Source organism: Brachyhypopomus gauderio, unplaced genomic scaffold, assembly GCF_052324685.1.
Source record: "Brachyhypopomus gauderio isolate BG-103 unplaced genomic scaffold, BGAUD_0.2 sc162, whole genome shotgun sequence".
Classification (NCBI taxonomy): domain Eukaryota; kingdom Metazoa; phylum Chordata; class Actinopteri; order Gymnotiformes; family Hypopomidae; genus Brachyhypopomus; species Brachyhypopomus gauderio.
Window position 1 is genome coordinate 186,033 of NW_027506983.1, and position 24,988 is coordinate 211,020.

Below are 24,988 nucleotides of genomic sequence, written 5' to 3' on the forward strand. Positions count from 1 at the left end.
CAGAATGGGGCAGTGAGAATAAGACAGAATGAGGCTGTGAGAGTGAGACAGAATGAGGCAGTGAGAGTGAGACAGAATGAGCCAGTGAGAGTGAGACAGAATGAGGCTGTGAGAGTGAGACAGAATGAGGCAGTGAGAGTGATACAGAATGAGGCAGTGAGAGTGAGACAGAATGAGGCAGTGAGAGTGAGACACAATGAGGCAGTGAGAGTGAGACAGAATGAGGCAGTGAGAGTGAGACACAATGAGGCAGTGAGAGTGAGACAGAATGAGGCAGTGAGAGTGAGACACAATGAGGCAGTGAGAGTGAGACACAATGAGGCAGTGAGCAGCTACATCAGAAGGGAGGCAGAGACAGTGGCCACTACAAAGGTGTCTGTGTGTGAGCTCCCTCGGGTCATTGTGTTGACAGAGATGACAACGGTCCCTTGACACGCCATTATTCCTGCCATCCCGCTCACTTCAGACCCGGCTGACAGAGGGAGGGAGGACGAGGGTGGGTTAACCCTCCACCAGGTTCGTTAAACACAGACCTCTTTGTTTGGTACGCAGGCTTGAGCAAAAGGAGAAATGGAGATAAAGAAAGGAGAGCGTGAGAGAGACAGGTGCACCCCTGACTCCTCACCCCCCCCCGCGTATGTTTACCCAGGAACACCTGTCACCAGCTCACAGGCCCTTTGAAGGGGGGACGTTTGTGCAGGCGTTTGTGGTCACGATACCTTTCAACTCTGCATCCGCCGGGCACGTACGAGCAGGCACAAACACTCCGACGCCAAAATGACTACAGAATCCTCACAACTGTAGCCACTAGGTGGGTGTGTGTGTGTGTGTGTGTGTGTGTGTGTGTGTGTGTGTGTGTGTGTGTGTGTGTGTGTGTGTGTGTGTGTGTGTCCATCTCACCTTCTGATTTAGTGTGTATGTATCTTGACTGGAGCGCTCTAAGAGGGGCGGGTACAAGGCGGGTACAGGGCAGTCTCCCTCTTCACCTTAATGGTCTCTAAGCATTAAACCCTCCTTATTTTTATTTGGTTTGTGTTTGCTGTCCTACGTGACAGTTATGACTCAACAAAACATTTTATTTATGTTTATTGTGCTTTTTAGTCAAACTCAGTGAGTCGGACTCGTCCCCATCTCCTTAAATATCCAACAAGGACAAATGTCCTCTCATATGCATGTCTCTGTCAAGGACCAGGATGTTAATATGTCCGGGCCAGGTATCAGGACTCACCTGGACATCCAGTTCTTGCCGCTTTCAGACTAGAAATTGTAACGACGGTGGTAGGGACGCACACACACCGCGTTAGAGAGAGCGAGGGAGAGGTGGAACCAAGTGCCACAAAAACAAAACAGAACTAAACGGAGTGCCTGAATAACCGCGGACTACTCAACGCGTAAAAGAAACAAAGCGAAAACAAGGACGTCAGGGGAAGTAGCTGACTAATAGCAAAAGGCTATATAAACAAAAAACCCTTCCTAAACAAACGGCAATGGGATAGGAATGTAACAGGTTGAGGAAAACTTGAGGGAGGTCAGTAGCGACGCAGGAGAGAACTCGAAAAAGACAGAGAATATAGATACGAGAGAGAGATGACGAGATACCTAAAGAGGCACACGCTGTAACAGAGAAAGAGAGAGGCTGAGAGCGTAACGGCATAACCAAAACGAATCAGCAATGATCTGTCTCCAAACGCTTCCTTATGAAGCCATGGCAACAGGTGAGACAGATCATTGCTGATTGCGCTGCTGGAGTCTAGGACTGGCTCGGGTGCCCCTAGCGGACGTAGATGGCACGGCATCCGAGCCAGCCCTGACAGAAATGGACATTTCGCTGAACTGTAAGAGTTTGCTCGAGCAGTAACCGAAGCCGTGTTGTCATGGAGACTGGGCGGGTACCGGGTTCTAAGGTCGCTCGTCCTTGAAACGTAAGAGAGGCGTGAGAGGAACATGCATGAGAGACAGAGGACTTAAAGAATCGAAACTTTCTAATGGTGGATTACAAAAAAATCACAGACAAATAAGTGAAACTTGGACAGTCAATATGGACTTGCACTTTTCAGTTGCTGGCTCGGGTGTTATCAGCGTGGGGACAGAGAGAGAGAGAGTGCGATAGAGATGGAGAGAGAGAGAGTGATAGAGATGGAGAGAGAGAGCGATAGATGGAGAGAGCTACACTGTATAGCATATTCGTCTTCAGTGGAGAAGTACGTCTTCACACACTGAGCTCTGACTGGTTGCTGCCTTTGACAGCGTGACGGTCCGTAACGGGTCTTTTCCTTTCAGAACCTTCTCAGTCATTAGTGTGTGCTGTGTCTCCGTGCGAGCTGTGAGGTGCAGCCTTGGAAATGCCCCCGATGTATGTCAGGGATCCGCCGCCATCTCTGAGCCAGGAGCAGCCGAGCGCCCGGCCGCGGAACAAGCCCCGGGGCAAAGCTAGCAAGGCCAGCCCGCCCAGGAGCCTCTCCCTGGGGGACACTCCTGCGAGGAAGGGCCTGTGGTTGCCCCTGGGACTGGCCTCATAAAGGGGGGCAAGGTCTCTCCTTAAAGGGTTAGTGACTTCAGCCGTGAACTAAATCAAAGATGTTTGAACTGAGGGAGAAAACTCGACTGCAAATTTCAGGGGGAAATGAAAAGGATGTTACTTAAATCATAATTAATCTCAGAAACCTGATGCTAGAAAATCTGCCAATACAGCAAAGCCTGTTCTGCATAAATCGCCTGTTCTTGACATGCTGTTATTCAGAATATTCTAGTTCATTTACTGCCTGTGTATTACAGAGAACAGACAGCAAACACAGGCAGCAAACACAGGCAGCAAACACAGGCAGCGAACACAGGCAGCAATCACAGGCAGCAATCACAGGGCAGGCTTAATAATATGATGTAGAATTTATGTGAAATGCTGTAATTTATGCAGTCACACTGTTTGACAATGTGATCCTTAAATTAAAAAAAACAATATAGATATATCAATTGAATTATATGAATATATTGACACAAGTTAACGTGTAAATATATTTAAGCTTTTCTTGGATTTACATTTTAGTAATGTGACAAAACATTAAAATGGGATACGGGATGATATTCTCTTGTAATGTGTATGTGTGAATGTTCGTATTTTACTTCCCTACTGAGGTGAGATAGTAGGACAGGTTCTGCTCTCTGTGAGGGTGGAGAACCGTGAGGAGTGGAGAACCGTGAGGAGTGGAGAACCGTGAGGAGTGTGTTCTGTTCTCTGTGAGGGTGGAGGAACGTGGAGGAACGTGGAGGAACGTGAGGGGTGTGTTCTGTTCTCTGTGAGGGTGGAGGAACGTGGAGGAACGTGGAGAACCGTGAGGAGTGTGTTCTGTTCTCTGTGAGGGTGGAGGAACGTGAGGAGTGTGTTCTGTTCTCTGTGAGGGTGGAGGAACGTGGAGGAACATGAGGGGTGTGTTCTGTTCTCTGTGAGGGTGGAGGAACGTGGAGGAACGTGAGGGGTGTGTTCCGTTCTCTGTGAGGGTGGAGGAACGTGAGGGGTGTGTTCTGTTCTCTGTGAGGGTGGAGGAACGTGGAGGAACGTGAGGGGTGTGTTCTGCTATTGGAAGTTATCCTCACCAAGTTTCGCTTTTCAGACATGTCAAATCATCCATGTAATAGCTGCTGTGAGTTGGATCCATCTGAAGTTCCTGATTGGATTAGACATGTAATAAGTTTGGATTCATATTTGAGGCCAAAATATTGCGCTAATCACCCAATGCTAATGAATTTGGGAGCATAAATATTGGCAGCAGCGATCGTTAAGGAATGAATTAAATAAAAAGCTGCCTGGAGCTCAGAGACCCCGAATCGGCAACAGCTAAAATAAAACGCATAAGTAATGTAACGATCATGCAGAGAAAAACGCACACACCACAACCACAGCCAAAAACCCAGCACACTTCAACTTGTTAAGTTACGAATTATTATGTATATAAAAAAACACGACATGATTTAGCCTTAATAGCTAATATCGATTAGGTGTGTGGGTGGGGGAGTGCAAGTAGATTTGTGCATTTATGTGTGTGGACTCCTCCTGGGTGAAATATGTCATGATCAGTGTATATGACACCTTCACCCAACTGGTTTGCTGATGTTTTTTCTGGAGAGTAAAATGTCTGCAGATTTGGTCGTTTCTTAGGACTTTAACCCCCAGTAAATGAACGGGTGGACGGACTATGTAGATCCCAGCACAGCAGATCCCAGCACACCTGGGTTTTGGTCCAGGCACACACAGGCTGCCTCGGCTGCTGTTAGCTGGGCTTTGACAGGAAATAATGTTTGGTAAAAAAAAATTATGAAATGGGGAGTGTTGGAGCTCACCGGTCGTGTTGTATAACACAGGAGATGATATACGGAGTGGGAGGATACCTGTGTGTGTGTGTTTATCTTACTTTCATCCTTCTCCTCTCTCTATCTCTCCCTGCTTCTCACTCTCTATCCTCATTTCTTTCTATCTCTCTACCTCTCCATCTCTCTCTCCCCCTCTCTCCCTGTCTCTCTCTCCCTCTCTCTCTCCTGCTCTCTCTCTCTCTCTCCCGCTCTCTCTCTCTCTCTCTCTCTCTCTCTCTCTCTCTCTCTCTCTCTCTCTCTCTCTCTCTTGATGTTAGTCTTGTATTCTCCATCTTGAAGCTCCATCATTATCTCTCCCTCTTGACACTCTTCGCTGCCATCTTTGTTACATCTGCGCTTATCGCCCCGGGCAACGACACGGCTCTATGGTTGATCTCTTACATCTTATACGGTCTTTTCCATCTCTCCCCCCTCTCTCTCTCTCTCACTCCCTCTCTCTCTATGGCAGTTGAACACAGAAGCGTTCTTATCTTAGCTGCCTTTCTGCTTCTGTGTAATATGCATGTGTTTAAAGATCAAAGGCCATTTACTCTATGAACAAGATATTGCAGTGGGTTTCCATTTATAAAATAATTCTGCAAAGTTAACACAAAGTTCAGCTTAAGCCTGAACACACATTTGATACCTCTGGGTGTCACTAACAGGGCAAGTGTGGGATTAAACAGAACTGCAATGGATATGCACAGGATCGCTGACATCACACCGCTGATGTTTGGTGGATCTGGCAGCTTCTGTCTTTGGCTCGTTTCATTTGAAAGTCCACTGAAGATGTTCTTAGATCCTCTTTATTCCTCCTTTACTGTGTGATGTGGTTTGGGATGCCTGCTGTTAACAAGGACCACACACACAGGTGTGTGTGTGTGTGCGTGTGTGTGTGTGTGTGTGTGTGTGTGTGTGTGTGTGTGTGTGTGTGTGTGTGTGTGTGTGTGTGTGTTCATTTATTTCCTGTTGTCCTATTTCCTGTGTGTCCATAAAGTTTTTCATGAAACATTCCAGCATTTAGACTGTGTTTGGCATCACATCATGACTATTTACAGGTGGAAGGTGTTTATGTGTGTGTGTGTGTGTGTGTGTGTGTGTGTGTGTGTGTGTGTGTGTGTGTGTGTGTGTGTGTGTGTGTGTGTGTTTGCAGATCCATAACACGTCGTTATTCTTCTCTCTGATCTCTCATATATCCTGTTTGCCTCCTAGACACTAATGCCAATAACTCAGCCTACAGCAAGATAGCTCAAAATACACACATACACACAAACACACACACACACACACACACACACACACACACACACACACTCATACACACACACCAGAGGACACAAATGTCTTAATACTCTGGTGGTTTGATGTCCTGCCAGAGATGCGGGTAGCCATCTGTGGCTCGGTCTGTATTGTATGTAGATGTGTCTGTAGTGGGAAACCCCTCCTGAAGCTTACTGAAGCACAGGTTTCCTTTTAGTGTTGATTCAACCCTGCTGCTCCACACAGGAAATATAGAGCTCAAACCCTATGGGAGGGGCAGTGACATCACAGGACCCATTTCAGCCGCCGCCTCCTTACCCAGAATGCACTGCACTCTGGCCTGACGATGAAGCAGAATAATTTGTCCCCTATCTGAGGAGCTCCTGACCTCCCGCACACCAAAGACGTGGAGTCCACGAAGATTTACAGTCACTGTGTCTTCCCTCCGCTGAATTAGACGCAGACCCAAGGTCAGAAGTGCGGTGCGGTGAAGGAGAGAAGGAGGAGGTGAGCTGTTGGGACACGGCGAACCTCAGCAGTGGACCGTCTCCACAAACCCACTCTGCTCCACGGCGCGGAATACGCCCCAGCATTCATACTGAGCTGGATATGTGAGTTCTAGCTATGCTGTTTACATTAGTGTCAATACGCACAACTCATATGCGTGTTGGTGCAGAGAGGACTTTTACGTTGGAAGAAGGACTTTGTTTTCTATATTATATTTCAGATGAGATATTTTGAGCACGGGACCAGACAGCTGCTACCCAAAGTAAACCACCTGCCCTGTGATTGGGCAGGTCTACATGCCTGCGCTGTGATTGGGCAGGTCTACATGCCTGCGCTGTGATTGGGCAGGTCTACATGCCTGCGCTGTGATTGGGCAGGTCTACATGCCTGCGCTGTGATTGGGCAGGTCTACATGCCTGTTCATTCTGTGGTAGCTGGAACAAGGAACCAAAACACCGTCTTCCAAGAGTCAGAAAAGGTTAAGGTTAAAGGTCAAGTTGCTGTTGTTTATGTTGTTTCTCCTTCGCGTACATTTGTACGATTTTGGCCAATCCAACCATTCCCGTTTTCTTCCTGCGCCAAGGTAGTCCACCGACAACAAACCTCGAATCCACACGTGTGAATCTGGTACTCCGCCCCTCTCACCAACACACAGTCCAACATGTGAATCTGGTACTCCGCCCCTCTCACCAACACACAGTCCAACATGTGAATCTGGTACTCCGCCCCTCTCACCAACACAGTCCAACATGTGAATCTGGTACTCCGCCCCTCTCACCAACACACAGTCCAACATGTGAATCTGGTACTCCGCCCCTCTCACCAACACAGTCCAACATGTGAATCTGGTACTCCGCCCCTCTCACCAACACACAGTCCAACGTGTGAATCTGGTACTCCGCCCCTCTCACCAACACAGTCCAACATGTGAATCTGGTACTCCGCCCCTCTCACCAACACAGTCCAACATGTGAATCTGGTACTCCGCCCCTCTCACCAACACACAGTCCAACATGTGAATCTGGTACTCCGCCCCTCTCACCAACACACAGTCCAACGTGTGAATCTGGTACTCCGCCCCTCTCACCAACACACAGTCCAACGTGTGAATCTGGTACTCCGCCCCTCTCACCAACACACAGTCCAACATGTGAATCTGGTACTCCGCCCCTCTCACCAACACAGTCCAACGTGTGAATCTGGTACTCCGCCCCTCTCACCAACACACAGTCCAACATGTGAATCTGGTACTCCGCCCCTCTCACCAACACAGTCCAACATGTGAATCTGGTACTCCGCCCCTCTCACCAACACAGTCCAACATGTGAATCTGGTACTCCGCCCCTCTCACCAACACACAGTCCAACATGTGAATCTGGTACTCCGCCCCTCTCACCAACACACAGTCCAACGTGTGAATCTGGTACTCCGCCCCTCTCACCAACACAGTCCAACATGTGAATCTGGTACTCCGCCCCTCTCACCAACACACAGTCCAACATGTGAATCTGGTACTCCGCCCCTCTCACCAACACAGTCCAATGTGTGAATCTGGTACTCCGCCCCTCTCACCAACACAGTCCAACATGTGAATCTGGTACTCCGCCCCTCTCACCAACACAGTCCAACATGTGAATCTGGTACTCCGCCCCTCTCACCAACACACAGTCCAAGGCACTAAAAAAAATTATGTGCAAAGGTTCCATAACTGACTTTATTCAGAGTTTTCTTTCCATTTTCTGTTGCAACGCCTGATTCTCGGGTCTAAAACCTCTCCATTCACGCACCTAAATTACTCGAACATAAATATAATGATGTTCTACAAGGGCTCTCTTATCTCTCCGAGCTGTGCCGACTGCTCACACGCTGGTTAGAAAGACGCGTAAAGCTCTTTAGCCGGTGGCCGTGTGCAGGCGCAGGGCTGTAATGCACCGTGTGCCCTTAAACGTTTCTCAAAACACATTTAGAGTTTTGCTGTTCTCAAACAACGCCACCGCTGTGCTGTATTTAATAGTGTGCTCTACAAATCATGCCTTCATCGCCCGAGACAAGGCCAAGGAGACCCTGGAAGCCTTTTTATTTATTTACTTAATTATTTATTCATTTAATTATCTATCCCTTTTGCCACTTTGTAAGTCCACAGAAAGGCGAAGAGGTTGCTTAATGTTGACATCCCATTATCAACAGAATCTGATAACGTCTGGAGAAATGTATTGTATCAGTATTGTGCTGGTCTCTGTAAACAGGGGTGATCGGTAGAGGGAACCTTATACTGCATGATAAGATCAGTGCTGCTATTTTGGCAGTTTTAAACAGTGCAAACTTATTACTAAGAAGCATCAAACAATGACCTCATCCACGTCAGACGCATCAAACGGAGAGAGACTGGTTTACTGATATTATCTCCCGACTTATTTATCTTATTTTGGGACTGGTTCTGAGGTAGGGGATCAAAGGATCAATCTTGTGTGTGTGTGTGTGTGTGTGTGTGTGTGTGTGTGTGTGTGTGTGTGTGTGTGTGTGTGTGTGTGTGTGTGTGTGTCTGTGTCTGTGTGTGTGTGTGTGTGTGTGTGTGTGTGTGTGTGTGTGTGTGTGTGTGTGTGTGTGTGTGTGTGTGTCCAGCAAACAAGATGCCATTGCCATAAATGTGTTTTACTGTGTGTGTGTGTGTGTGTGTATGTGTGTGTGTGTGTGTGTGTGTGTGTGTGTGTTTGGGGGTCACTGTCACTGAGGGGCAGAGTAGGTGTGAATTATGTAAATTCTCTGCCAGGTTGCTCAGGATTGGAGGAAAGCAGAATGTTTAGGTGTCACATGGCCTCCACCTTCGGGTGGTGCTTATCTGTGTGGGTGTCTGTAGGGTCTGGATTAACATAAGCACCGCCCACATCATCCTCCCACAATCACTCCATCCATCTGCACCTCCGTCACTCACTACTGTTATCTGTGTTATCAGGTGAAAGAATATTATTGTACACACACCTGTACACGTGCTCTCTCTGCTGACACACACACACACACACACACACACCTGAAATACTTCAGAAATGTGAGCCTGGTGCTTGTAGGAAGGGACAGAATGTGGTAACTGTTCAAAGCCTGTGTGTGTTCTGCATCTCAGACTGATCCACGATCAGCTCCCTTCATTGCATCTGCACTCAGTAAGCCCACGTAAACCTGACCGTAGGTCAGCAGTCTCATTTATCGCCTTCAGCGTCCCAGAACCAATGTACGACCATACGCACACTTAACACTCCACTGTAGATATGCACATACTGTAGATTAGCGCAACACAACAAACTGCACATACTAAATATTAGCCCTTTATTTATAACGTATAAAACCGTGAGATGATCCAGTCGCTACGTTGAGTAAATGTTCACATTATATTGTGCTGCAACCTTATATTCCGATCACCCATCATTCCTACCTGGCTGTAAAGGAGAGAGTTTGAAACAACGGATCGAAAAGGTTTCCTTCTTCCCTCTCTACATGTTCTGTGTTATGACTACTGTGCTTATCCAGATCTGAAAAAATATACCGATCAAAATATACCAATCTGACAACTTACAAAACTCATCAGTGTTTTAGCTAAAAATTAGCTGAATTACGCTTCCAAAATGGCATCTAATGGCTGTTATTAGCCCATCTTCCCCTAAATCTTCAAGTATAGTCCCTAGTGAGTGGGTGAGAAGTATTCCAACACAACACAGACGAGGTTGTTTTTGAGAGCCACCACGCCCAGACACGATAAGAGAAGAAATGTTTGGATCTGAAGTGTTTCCTGATTCCGGTTGAGGTGCTGTCCCATAACACAGCGCCTCGCACTTTAATAACCGCTGTGTTTACAAAGTGTAAAATCATAAGAGAGACTAACCGAGGGAATCCGTGTTTACATTAATGTTTATTATATCTCCCATTCTTTGAATTCACACAGCATGTACTATATGACTGAGATCCAACATAAACTGATCATATTCAAAGTTTATTTCTGTGACCTTTGCTGAGTCCTTTATTCATTTCAACATTGAATAATATGCCTTATTGGCTTAGTCAATTATATTAAAAGGCACCTAAATGTATAGTATCTATAAATAGAGATGCAATTACATTCTCTTTGATAACTTGGGGCAAACTGAACCCATTTTCTTAAGAGTTCTTTCAGGGGTTCTTTCTTTCTTGTGGCTGTCTCCCTGTTCAATTAGCAGGAATCAGGACAAGATGCGTGCAGGAAACATGCAGGAATCAGGACAGGATACGTGCAGGAAATGTGCAGGAAACATGCAGGAATCAGAACTGAAAACATGCAGGAATCAAGACAGGATACGTGCAGGAAATGTGCAGGAAACATGCAGGAATCAGAACAGGAAACGTGCAGGAATCAGAACAGGAAACGTGCAGGAATCAGGCCAGAGCTGTTTGTTGTGCTGCTGGATCCTTTCATCATATCTAGAGCACAACCTAAGAAAAAAAAACCACAACGTGTCCTCTATGTCCCACATCCTCTATGTCCCTCTTCCTCTATGTCATTCTTCCTCTATGTCCCACTTCCTCTTTGTCCCTCTTCCTCTATGTCCCACTTCCTCTTTGTCCCACTTCCTCTTTGTCCCACTTCCTCTTTGTCTCAGTTCCCAAAGTGAACACATCCGCTGCTCTGCGCTGTTTACTTAATGTGGTTGTGATTGTAGTTGTCTTGGCAACGCAGGCTGCTGAGCCTCAAGGGTACTAAGTGCTTGCTCTGGGTCAGAGGTCACGTGTAGGTCAGGGCAGATACAGAAGCACCTGTGCTGTGTGTCTGAGGGCACTCAGATATGTGCTCCTCTCTGTGGTCTCATGTAACTCATGTCTGCATATGAGAACAACACTATCACTGCATTATAGGAGTTAAACCTGTATGTGTTCTTAATACCTTTCAGCTCATTAAGATAACAGCATGTTAATGTTAGGGTTCCCACACACACACACACACACACACACACACACACACACACACACACACTGTGCGCTGTTAAAGCACCAGACGTATTGGTAACATTATAGAAACGAGGACGATAATAAATTAATAAATTCGCTTGGTCTCCTTGTGATGGCTTCTGGTGTAAGGGGTCTTTCTTTCTCTGTCACTCACACACAGACACACACACAGAGACACACACAGGAATGTAATTCACACTCACACACAGGAATGTAATACACACTCACACACAGGAATGTATGCTTCATTTTTGCAGCTTGACTGATCGGCGATGGCCGGATTGTAAAAATTTAATTACTGAGACACAATGGCCAACCTCTTGTTTTCTTTTTCTTGAGCACTCTACAGGCACACACACACACACACACACACACACACACACACACACACACACACACACACACACACATACACACACACACACACACACACACACACACACACACACACACACACACAGGTTTTACACTCTAAATGAGCAAAGCTTGCAGTAGCTTTAATTTGGTGCTGTGTAATTGTGGTGGTGAGTGAGTTTAGTTGTAATATGCACAAAAACCAAATGAAGTGGAGACAGCTCTTCACACACACACACACACACACACACGCGCACGCACGCACACACACACACACACACACATTCTTACACACACACACATTCTCTCTCACACACACACACACACACATTCTTACACACACACACACACATTCTCTCACACACACACACTCACACACATTCTCACACACACACACACACACACACACACACTCACACACATTCTCACACACACACATACACACACACACACACACATTCTTACACACTCTCTCTCTCTCTCTCTCTCTCTCTCTCTCTCTCTCTCACACACACACACACACACACACACACACACACACACAAGGAGCAGGCACGATAAAACAGCAGCAAAGAAAAGCGTTATGAATTTTATTAATGACTGTAGGACTGTATGCAAAACCTCACCGGTCCACACAGGAGATTAATGACCCACAGCCAGACTGTTTAATTACTACTGGCTAATTAGATTCTTCACCAAATTTTTTATATCTGCATCCCTCCACCAGTTCTTTGAGATTCCACCATATTTATCAATCCTTCAGCCAAACGCCTGACTCGGACACTCCGGGCCCCCTGTTTGTCCCCGGTCTGTCCCCCATCTGTCTCCAGTCTGTCCCTGGTCTGTCTCCGGTCTGTCCCCAGTCTGTCTCACATCTGTCTCACATCTGTCTCTGGTCTGTTCCTGGTCTGTTACTGACAGGTGACACGAGCACTCCTTCACCTCCTCCATCTCCACCATCTACTCCACCTCCTCCATCTACTCTATCTCCTCTATCTCCTTCACCTCCTTCACATCTCTTCCACCTCCTTCATCTCCTCCATCTCCTTCACCTCCTCCATCTCCTCCACCTCCTCCATCTACTCTATCTCCTCCATCTCCTCCACCTCCTCCATCTACTCTATCTCCTCTGTCTACTTCACCTCCTCCATCTTCCTCCACCTCCTTGCTGTTTTTTTTTACTCATAAAAAACTAGCGGAGCTGTAAAGTGTCTTGGTCACACTGCTGATTCACCTCCTGTGAGTCTGATACACATTACAGTGTCCCCCCCCCCCCTCATCTCTCTCTCTCTCTCTCTCTCTCTCTCTCTCTCTCTCTCTCTCTCTCTCTCTCTCTCTCTCTCCTCACTCTGCTTATACTGTACACTGTCGTGTCTGATTTGGCAGCAGGCTTCAGCCTAATTCTGTTTACAGTCACAATGTTTTTGTTTTTATTTGGCTGTGTAACATCTTATCTCAGAGACATGTTTGTAATTGTTATAACTGAGGTGGGTGTTTCATTTAAAAACTTTTATTTTGTTTTTAAATGTGTTTGCATTTGTCACTAGAGGCTGGAATTACACAGCGCCATCTGCTGCCTCGTCATTATCACTGCACAACAACATAGACTAACACAAAAATAAACACACACACCCACAAGCACGCTTTTGGGATTTGACATTTCAAACAAATTCTATGTTGCACTTAGAAGACTGTACACACCTCAATCACAAAACGCCCTGGTTATAATAATACATCCTTATCTATAACAGTGTCTGAACTAGAACAAGTGCAGCATTAGAGTTACTACAAACGTAACTGGAGTTAAATAAACGAATAGTAAGAACCCAGAATCCCAAAACTTTACTCCAAATGCCAACATCAACACTACAAAAGCAGATTGTGCTGGTTCTGTAGACTCCGTTGTTTGTGCACTGAACAGTATTTCCCTAAAGCTGATTCATCCTGGGATTTAAGTACAACTCTCAAGGACCTCTGTACCATTTCAGATGAATCTTTTGTTTAGTGGGCTGGGGGTGGGGTTTATAGTCAAAACATGTTTGCTGGTGTTGTGTTCAGAGATCCTGGAAACCAAATCTTTTTCAAAGACATTCATTCAAGCAATTAGAAAAAAATATGTTGGTAAGTAGAGATGCTCACTTCAATAAGGAACACTTTGCCTGATGCTTTTACCAGAGGGATTATTGCAACAATTTAAGACAATTTACTCTGTCAAAATAAACTCAAACGTGCAGTGCGAGAGTGTAAAATCACTGCTAATTACTGGCTCTGCACTCCTACAGCATCCCACAGAAGATCAGCAAAGGGAAATGGCTCTGTAAGCCTACTGAAACTCAGATAGTAGACAGCCATCTGCTGTGTGTGTGTGTGTGTGTGTGTGTGTGTGTGTGTGTGTGTGTGTGTGTGTGTGTGTGTGTGTGTGTGTGTGTGTGTGTGTGTGTGTGTGTGTGTGTGTGTGTGTGTGTGTGCGTGTCTGGACCTCAGGTGCACACACACACACACACACACACACACACACACACACACACCCACATTTAGTATTAGAGTAATTTTATGTCATTGCATCTAAAAATGTCATATATTCTGACATTTGACATTTCAGTATCTGATTTCCACTTCTTGACAGCAGTAAGTTACCGACTAACTCCGGAGTCTGGGAACAGCCCAACTGTGTGAGGAAGACAACGTGGTGAAGGCGATTAGTTAAAACCACGGAAAGAAACCTGCAGAGAGACGGAGGGGTGAGAGAAGGAAAGAGAGGTGGAGACGGTGTGGAGGAGGGTGAGCACCATGAGAGAACGTGGCCGTCGCGTGGAGTCAGAGCGGAAACCGTGTCACACCGTGTCACACCGCGTGTTGGCGTTGTGCTACACCGGTGTTACTATAACCACAGTGTCTCTACGGAAACCGTCCAACCATGTTGCAGCCACATAGACTAGAGCAGTGATGTCAGAACCTGCTGCATGTTGAGATTTTTATTTACATCCATCTATTTGATGAATGTGCAAAGGAAATGTGAAGTCAATGTATTTTTTTACTGTATTTCTTCTTCGCCTTTGTACAATAAGACAGAAGAATCGTCTGTAAGTCGGTAGTTGTAAGAAGACCTGTCTGTGTATCTCTTGTACTTTCTCTGAAGGCTTTCCTGTAAATCTCCACAAGATCTTAAACCACATCAGATACCCCAGCTACCCCTCACTACCCCAGGAAGGGCTCTTTGTTGTTTGTCTAAACGCATTACGTCTGACTCCTTATCCATAAATTCTTACATAATTAAATAAATAAATAAGCAAATCTTTTAAAACTTTAAACCAAATCTTTTTAACCTAAAATGAACAAGAGCATGTTGGAGCCTGCAGCCTCGTGCTCGATCAAGCGCACCCTTTACCCGGAGTCTTCTTCACTTCACTTACAGCTCAATAATAACAAATGAATATGTTATCCGTCTCAGAGTGCCGGTTATTACATTTTTGAGTAGCCAAATTTGATTTTGTGCTTATTTCTGCGACAGAGGCCATAAAGGGACGGAACATATCTGTCTGTGATTCACCGAAGTCGAGTGGGCCGATCTCTATCGGACTCGATGGCATCTGCTGTTTCTCAGCCGTTTCTACACACCAGGCCTCCAGCGGCGAGGGGAAAAGTATCAAAGGATTAAATTTAAAGCCGCAACGTCGCGTGATGTACATATAACTGGAGTCATCGATGACATCATTGTAATGTGGAACTTGGTGGAATGGAGGCGGAACTTTTTACTGTCCAAGTCACTTTGTGTGTGTGTGTGTGTGTGTGTGTGTGTGTGTGTGTGTGTGTGTGTGTGTGTGTGTGTGTGTGTGTGTGTGTGTGTGTGTGTGTGTGTGTGTGTGTTACGATTGGCCTGATTCTACAAACTTTTTTCCACAACTGAACTCTCATGATCAGCAGTGTGTGAACAGAAAGCATCTCTAGGCACACAGCAAACCTTTGGGTGCTTTTGTTTGTTCAACCCTCACCATATCTCAGCCTCAAAGAAGCTTTTGAGGAGTGTGTGTGTGTGTGTGTGTGTGTGTGCGCGCGTGCGTGTGTGTGTGTGTGTGTGCGTGTGTGTGTGTGTATGTGTATGCACATGCACACATGGCTTTGTGTGCATCACAGAAAGATGACTCAGGTTTTACTTTGTTTTTACAAGTCATCACAAGGCTCACAGGTGGACATAACCACTTCACCTTGCTTTGTAAGTATTAGTTGACTTTTGTCTGTTTTGTAGAAATTAACTGAATTTATATTACAGAACTGTATGTGAGCTCATCACTGGAACAGTGAAGGAAAGAGAGATCAGACCCACATCAGAGACATCAGACCCACATCAGAGAGATCAGACCCACCTGTTCTTCATCAGACACCACAACTGCTGTCCAAACAGCAAAATCTAATCAAATCTCCTCCATTAATAATCAATCCACTTATCACCTAATACCACCGATTAGCATTCTCTCTCTCTCTCTCTCTCTCTCTCTCTCTCTCTCTCTCTCTCTCTCTCTCTCTCTCTCTCTCTCTCTCTCTCTCAGTGTCTTTGTTGCCTGCGTGGCCAACACAGGCGCTGCTCTATGGGGTCCAGTCGGGCGTGTCCTGGACCTGATCCTATCCTACAGCAGACACCCACCAGCAGGCTTCTGGGAGAGTCCATCAAGAACAATATGAGCCCCTGACACACCTCCTCTCAGGCACCCAGGCAGCACTCATGCACCCAGAGCTCCGCACACCAATCCAATATTTCACAAACAGACGTTTGGCCTTTACGGCCACTTTTGTGGGGTTCAGGTCCACCGTTCTGCTGCGCTGCAAAATTTTATCAGCAGTGCAGTAAAGTTCCTCTGAACAAGGCACAATGCATTTGTCTGCGTTCGGTTCAGCGTGAATCTTTTATTCATAGTCACCTACCATAACCTTTTACCACCTCTGACGGCCCGTTACTCTGCCCCGGTCCTGCGGACGCACGAGATGGCACGTCGTTTACTGATGATACAAATGGCTTCTCATTTTCTCGAACACTGTGTGCGAGAGCACTGTGGTGACTGCAGCCTGCACATACTAATTCCAACGAGGCCAACGTTGACTTCACGCGCTAAAAGCAATGTGATTCTTTTTTTTTACACTAGAATAAGGAAACTTCACTATAAAGAGGTTTTCCTCCTGCCTGTCAGGTATCATGCAGGCCACACGTAGAAAGTATTTGCTAAGACAGGAGCTGTAGAATGAAATTTAATTGTAGGGCAAGAAATGAAAGTGAGATCAAAGGGGTTGTAGTGCTTCTGTGAGTGAGTCTGGCAAAATTATCTAGAATTTTAAAGATTGCTTACAGAAACTTCAACATGGTGCAATGTGTTAACCTTTACTATTGTGTGTGCCCTTCTCTAGAAGATCTATTGCCCAACAAAGTTTAGTTTTGATCTAAATCCAGTTAATTTAATGCAGCTAATGAAGTTTTGTCGAGCACCTGAATGTGGGTTGTACCTGGAGGTAAGAGGTGGGGTCCCAGGACGAAGCTTCTCAACTTCACTTAAAGGATCATTTTGTCATTTCTTACCCCAGTCATGAAGCCTCTGGAACTTCGTGTCCCAGTTTATCGGTGAGGCAACGCGGCTCACATGCTAATTATCGTTTTCTTTCAGAACCCCGCGTAAGCCCAGGGGTGTGATGAGGCAGGTTTGCCACCGTTAGTGCTTCATGCCCCGCCCCTCTCAGGCAAAAGCTGCCAATCGGATTCACTCCACTTTTTTTCCAGTGTAAAGTGATGCCAGGTCCAAATAACTATAACTCATAAGCACATGCGTGTGGTGCTTTTCACTCTAATGTGCACAATTTCACCAACAGAGTCAGATGACCTCAGATAGCCCTGATGCATATGGAGCCATAAAGCATCTTGTCGCACAAGGACTGTCTCCAGATCAGCTTTCAGGAGCTTGTATAGGAACAGAGATATAGGAATAGGAAACCTGATTCCAGATCTGAGTCTCTTTACGATGAACCATAGGATGAGAGCACAGGAGGACTGACGGAGTGGTACAAGTGCCCCGCCATGCAGAACTGGACCTGCTGATATGAGCTACAGTTATGGACACCAGAGTCTCAAACCCCAAGAGTTCGTGGTTGGGGTTATTGCAGGACCGGCTGAGTCTGGGAAGAAGATGTGAATATTGATGGGTAAGAGCTGCACTGTGGTGTGTGCTAGAAAGAAAGAGGAAGAGAGAGAGAGAGAGAGAGAGAGAGAGAGAGAGAGAGAGAGAGAGGGAGAGAGAGAGGGAGAGAGATGAAGAACACTGCAACAGTAATTAAATAAAATGCTTTGACCAGCCACTCCAGATAAAGAATGATGAGGAGAATTATCGCACGTGTATTTCATAGTCTGAATCTTGACCCTGACCAGGAGAATGAGTGTTCCGGATGACTACACACACGCCCTGGTGAGGGAGAGTAATTCTGTGTGTCACAGGGCAGAATAGAGAGGCACCGCGTTTTGAGCAGGGCCACGCATTAATGCACAGCAAAGGCTGGTAATTAAAAGCTAAAGCATGTCGTCCGCGCTGTCAGGCGTGACAGAGAAAGGTGCCTGCCGCTCCCCTTCTAATGGAGAATAAGACAGGTAATTGTCATTGTGTTCGCGGTGTCATCTTCCATTAAACGCGCAATTCATCTTCCAGCACAGACGAGTGAAACAGGTACAGTGATTTATTACAGATTACCGCCACCAGACCCACACAATGCACAAAGGTTTAAATGGCTCACAATATTTGTTTATGTAATAACACATATTACGTTGAGGGATATGATAGCACCGAGTAAAAGTACACAGACGCTCGGCGAAAAGCCGCCACGTATTTCAGATCGGAAACCACACAACAAAACGGAGGGGTGGATTTGTGAAAGTCTTTTCGAATATCATTAAAACAAACAACAACAAATAAACAAACAACGTTTCAAATCGACATATTCGTTCGCGTCGTGTGTTTGTCGGCGGGGTTGGGGAGTGTAGCTGACAGTGAGACACCACTTAATGTTTTCCCTTCCCTCGCAACAAAAGATGAGCATGAAAAGGCGAAGCGTGCGTCTCCCCCGGGGCAGCGCGAGCGGGGCCACACCTGCGCGAGCAGATGGAGGGAAAGAGCGCGAGACGCGCGGAGGTATTTGTTTTATTGCGCGGTGCGCCGCTACCTGCTGCGAGCCGAGCGATGCAACTCCGATGTCACTTCTCGCTGAGAATCTGTCGTCTAACTCTCTCACACACCCATACACACTCTCTCTCCATCACACACACACGCACACACACACACACACACACACTCTCTCTCTCTAATTTAAAGCACGCGGGCCACAAATTACAGCCAGCCGTTCGTAGTAGTGAAGAGCTGCACTTAAGTCATCACTGCTGCCATGACTATTTCTTTCAGCCTGACAAAAAAGAAGCTAGTGTCGGAGAGAGTAAATGCACTCCGCTCTTTATCAACTGCCTGAGTTATAATTAAAACAATATACAACACTTCAATCATTCTCTCGCGCTCGCTCTCTCTCTCTCTCTCTCTCTCTTTCACTCTCTCCATCTCTCTTGCTTTCCGACAGCCCATGTATCGAACGGCCGTTTCATCCGCACCACTGAGATGATGCAGTAAACAAAACCAAATTGGCAGCCACGCGCTGTCCACAGCTCTCCGTCTAACGCGCAACAAATAAGCAAAACAACAACAACAACAACAACAAAAAAAGAAAGGAAGGGGAAAAAAGAAAGAAAACAAACTCGGGCTCCCTCCACTTCCTAGCAGCGCGCGCGCTTTTCTTTGCCGTTTGACTTGATGGACGACAAGTTCAGGGAGCGCGAGCGCTCTGACACGCGGAGTGAGACGGGGGAGAGACACGCGGAGTGAGACGGGGGAGAGGCTGCTCTCCCTAGATGACTTCGCTGTCACTTTGGTGACTTCTGTGGTTCTCCATATTATACTATTTCTCCCCCACTTTCAGGACCGTGACCCCCCCGGGGAGCGTGCGGGTCGTGGAGTCAGTGCTCTCGCTACACAATGACAGAAACATGGTCAGAGAGCGTCTCTCTCTCTCTCTCTCTCTCTCTCTCTCTCTCTCTCTCTCTCTCTCTCTCTCTCTGTCCCTCTCTGTCCCCATCTCTCTCTGTCTCAATGGGACACCGCACTGCCCTCGTGTTACCTCCACGCTAAACTTCAGTCAGATTGTCAGACACTTACAGACTGCCCAAACACACTTTCAACTCCCCCTTGTCAAAAACGACATATATAAATATATTAATAAACAACAGACATGGCCTCCTGGTGGACATAGAAGGTCATTCATCAAATACCAACAACGAGAGCGTGGAACAGTAGAGAAACCTCAGGGACACACACACACCAACACTTCAAATGCTGTGTGTGCCCACCCCTGAAGGCCAGAAATGGTTGCAGCAATGGAACAGAGTTAAATGACAGAGAGAGAGAGAGAGAGAGAGAGGAGAGAGGGGGTGGGAGAGAGAGAAAGAGAGAGGGAGAGGGAGAGAGAGAGAGTTTGCGTGCGTGTGTGTGTGTATGCGTGTGTGTGTGTGTGTGTGTGTGTGTGTGTGTGTGTGTGTGTGTGTGTGTGTGTGTGTGTGTGTGTATGTGTGTATGTTCGTGTGTGTGTGAGCCAGTTACTATGCTCACACTTGCATTTGGGGTTTGTTAAGAGGTCTGGCTGGAAGTCCCGATAAAATGTGGCAGAGATGTTTGGGTTTGGTCCTCACCACAAAGCACAAACCCTACACCGCAACATCTCCACGGAAACCCCAGTGCCCCTTTGCCCAACATCAGAACCACTTAACCCAAACCCCCGATCCACAGCTGCGGGACAAACCCTACAAATCCCCCTTCAAACAAGACTACAAATGCCAAGCCAGCTTAGCACTGAACTGACCCCAAACACTCTTTATCCATCACAAATGACTCCACAAAACTATGAACACACATCACATGTAGAGTGAATGTCCTTCCTATACGATCTGAGTGTCTCCGGAGAACACAGAAGGTCTCAGGAGCAAGACTGCACACAGCATAGCCAATACAGAAAGGAGAATGCTGTTTATTATCCGATATTAAGTCAAACTCAAGCGGGAGTGCAGCGGACACCTCTGTCAAATGACCCAGGAAGTACACAATGAGCAGCGGACCCTGGAAGTGCATGTGAAATGTTACAAACCTCCTGTGGCTTTGATACACACACTTGTCACTCAGCCATGTGTGACTGAAGGACACCCGGTCCTCAGTGTACAGACTGTGTCTGGCTCTCAATAAATAGACTTCTGAACGCCAACCTCTCCGATTCTCTGCCTCCACCTACACACACGCACACAAACACACACACACATGCACACGCACGCACACACACACACACACACACACACACACACACACACATACATGCACACGCACGCACACACACACACACACACACATACACATCTCTGCACTAATCTTCTTGGTGCATTGAAGAAGCTTAACAGCTTTGCAACAGTATCCTTTTCCCAAATGTCATTATCACAATGTACTTTTCATAGTTTTCAACTGTTTCCCTTCATGCCTCTCGGCAGAACTACAAGCAAAGTTAGCCGAGCTCCCCTCTCTCTCTCTCTCTCTCTCTCTCTCTCTCTCTCTCTCTCTCTCTCTCTCTCTCTCCCTCTTTCTACCTCACTTTCTATTGCCTCCTACTCTCACTTTTTTCCAGTTTTACCTCACAGACGCCTGATAAACTAATTCTCCATAACAATTGAGACTGAGAGCGTGTTAATTTATCTCTTACAGAGCAGCGTGTTTCTGTTCCTAAGCGCCATTTCCATCTGAACTCCCGAGGCCTGCATCGCCACCGCCCTCCCCGCGCGCTCGCACGCTCGCGCGCGGGCCAGCACGCTCTGTTTACAGACACTCGGCGCGAGCGCTAAGCGGTTCCTCCACCACTCCACGGGACTGCGTTACCTGATGACGCCTTCCTCCCTTTATTTATCTGTCTCTTTCTGTCTTATGAGACGACGCGGGTTACCGTTTTAATATCTGAAGTGAAACATGATTATTACCTCTTAATGCTGAAATTACGGTGGGTTTTTTTTTTTATTTTCCTCTCTCTCTCGACGCTAAGGGTTTTTTCCCTCCTGCGTTGCACCCCATGGCATTAACATCTTTATCCCGGCATGTGTTTCTGGTTTTAAAACCTTTACCCCCGCTGTTTGAAAAATAGTGCTCATTTTCGTCCCCCATGGAGAGCTGAAATCCCCATAGGCAAACCATTAGAGTCCTCTCAGTCCCCCCCTCCAAACGCTTATTACTCCTGCCTGTACACTCCGCGTTGGCTCATTGGCTTTCGCTAAATTATGCAAATAAGGTGATGCTCGACATATAGTTTTTTCCCACTCTCTGTATCTTTTTTCGGGTTTATGCAACTGCGCAAGTTTACACATCTTTGCGTGCGGCGACATCATTACGCTGACGCAAGGCTGTCAGCCAGATTTATGCATCGGTGACAAATGATATTGGAAATGCGTTTCTGTGCGTCTCCCCCTCCTCCCAACCCCCCTCCCTAATTTCCTCCGTTACTCTCTCTCAGGTTGAGCCAAGCTCCAGTTTTGCCTTGTGGGGGCATTTCAAAGAAAAGTTAGGATGCTCTTTATTATTTGTGTTTATGTTTGTGTTTGTGTATGAATGCGCGCCTGCTGATATGGGCGCGCTTGCGTTCAAATGAATATTCATTCATCAGAAACGATGCACAAAACTTCTCGGGCACCAGTATCATTCTGCGTCTGTTCGTGCTGTTTTTTCTGTGAGTTTTTACTTTCTAATTCAAAATGAAGTGCGGCCTAATTTCTTGGCGACATCGGCTGCATGTTTGCAGTGACTCGCCACTTAAAGCAAAGTCAACTCGTAGAAGGAATAAACGCAGAATTTCACTCCCTTCCGCTTCTGTACCTCATATGGGATTGTTTTTGAGCTAAACGGTTTCTGTCATTTATTTGTTCGTATCGCTTATTGTTCAGCAAGAAACAACGTAATCGCGTGTTGCAGAAACGTATGCAAAAAAGTACAAATCCGTGTATTCAAAATTATAAATTATGATTTAACGAAGTGCGTATGATGGTACAGTTATAATCATAACCACTGCCGGCTTAACTCAGGATCATGGTACGTTTAATAATTTTTTCAGACCTTTTAGGTCACATGGTTAGGCACGTCTGGTATAGCTAAATATTTAATTATTAGTGAGATTATAGGTTAAGTCTCAAATATACACACTCAGTGACCAGTGAAAACCCTTCTTAATTGAAGCCCTGGACTACTGAATTTAAATGAACTGGACTACTGAATTTAAATGAACTGGACTACTGAATTTAAATGAACTGGACTACTGAATTTAAATGAACTGGACTACTGAATGAACTGGACTACTGAATTTAAATGAACTGGACTACTGAATTTAAATGAACTGGACTACTGAATTTAAATGAACTGGACTACTGAACTTGAGCCTCTGCGGTCCTGATGCTGAGGTTGACCACATCGGTGTTTTCTTATAACTACACGGTTATCCATGAACAGATGGACCAGGTCTCCTGTGCACTATAACATCAAGGCTTCTGCAGGTATTGATGGCCCCGGTTTCTGATAACTGAATGCCCCTCCCCCCTCACCTCATTGGTCTGAGCAGTAATGGGAGATCATTGATTGGCTCGAGTTGCTTTCGTCACAACCTGATGGAGGCCCGTCAGCAGAAGTGGCCACTGACCATATTTTTCTGGTCAGTGGTGAGTTTGTATAGCAGCCTCACATCTGTAGCAAACACACACACAAACCGTTTCACGGCACACACACACACACACACACTCATGATAAATCACATGACACGGCAACTCATGGCACACACTCGAGCGCGCAGACACACACCCAGACACATACCTATCATTTGGACGCTATCATCCTCTCCAGACCAGCGCCTCCCCACTGGCGAGATGACCGCGCTGCACGCCACCCGACAGTCGGCGCGAGGAGACGGAAGACTGACAGCTCGCGCCGCCACCCGCCGCGGGAAGCTCCGCCCCCTTCTGCCCTTAATTGCGCCTCGTTTCCAGCTCGCGGGGCCGGCGGAAGAAGGCGCGAGCGTAGATTAGTGCGCGCGAGAGCCGACACGTCACAAATCCCCCTTAACCCCGCGCGCGAGCGAGCACCACCCCGCCCCGCTCCGCCACTCCAATATCATCCTCACTCCCAATGTTATTAAACACAACTTTGAAGATTTACTTCTTTTAGAGGGGCCATTTAGCCCGGCGAAGCAGGAAGGAAGGAACCGTACGCGGGAATTGCAGGTTGCCAGCGAGCGTCTGTGTGCAGCGAGTGACAGCGCGTGATTTGGGGCTGCGGGGCGACGGTGGCCCTCCTCCCGGGTGTTGTGACAACCGGTCATTACACCTCGGTGGCTTCTCGCTCAGCTGCCGCCAACACCGCATGCAAATGGAGGAAAATGGGCTCGAACTGCAGAGAAGCTAATAACGCTGCTTTAGTTGACCCCCCCCCCCCTCCACATCCCTCTCTCTCCACCCCCCCCCCCCCCCCACCCTCTCCATCTCCTCCATCTCTCTCTCTCTCTCCATTTCCATCTCCGGTTTCTTTTTCTTCGCGCTGCACTACACCACATTTCAGACTCACCGCGGTGAAGCGTTTCGAGACGTGAACTCATCATCTGAACTTCACACAACTGCTCAAACTGTTTAAAACTCAAACAGAGCTTTCAGAATATTTCTCAAAACGTTTTCTAATTGTCTTCTGTTGAACCAAAGAAAACTGCAAATTGTAAATGAAATATCTAATATTCTAGTGTTTAAATGACTAGAGGAATATTTAATGTTCTTTATTGTGTAATACCAAGCATGCACTGTATAGTATTCATTTACAGACAATTTCCTAAAGAGCATTTTTCATGATCCTATGATTTGCTTAGAATAGTCTATTCATGTGGAATAACTGTCTATCATTTTGGGAAGATGATTACAAGGTTTAACAATAATCGCGGAGACTCGTGTATACACAGCTGAGTGGGTTGAAGTCTCATATTAGTTGATCTAAATGTGTTTAAGCATTTAGGAAAATATTGCAAAACCAGATTTAATAACCTAGAATACCTGCAATGACTACAAATGTGTGTAGCTGTTGTGTGTGATTTCGATTGTCTGAAATCAGTTGTGCTTTTAAAGGACGCTCACGCTTGCACTTTCACTAGTGATGTGGAGGGGGTTTGTTTGTTTCCTTGTCTGTCTGCCTGTCTGTCTGTCTGTCTAACTATCTGTTTGATTGACAGTGTTTTTTCATCTTTACCCTGTAGGTCTGTTAAAATGCACTTACATTTATTTCATGATGAATTTCAATTTAAATAGAATTTTCCTTGATTTTTTTTTAGATTTCTACACAAACCGGTCAGTTCAGGAAGACACATCTCAGGTAAGACATACAGTTCTTACTGCATTAATACATGCTCAGATCAGACAGACAGGCTCTACTGTATC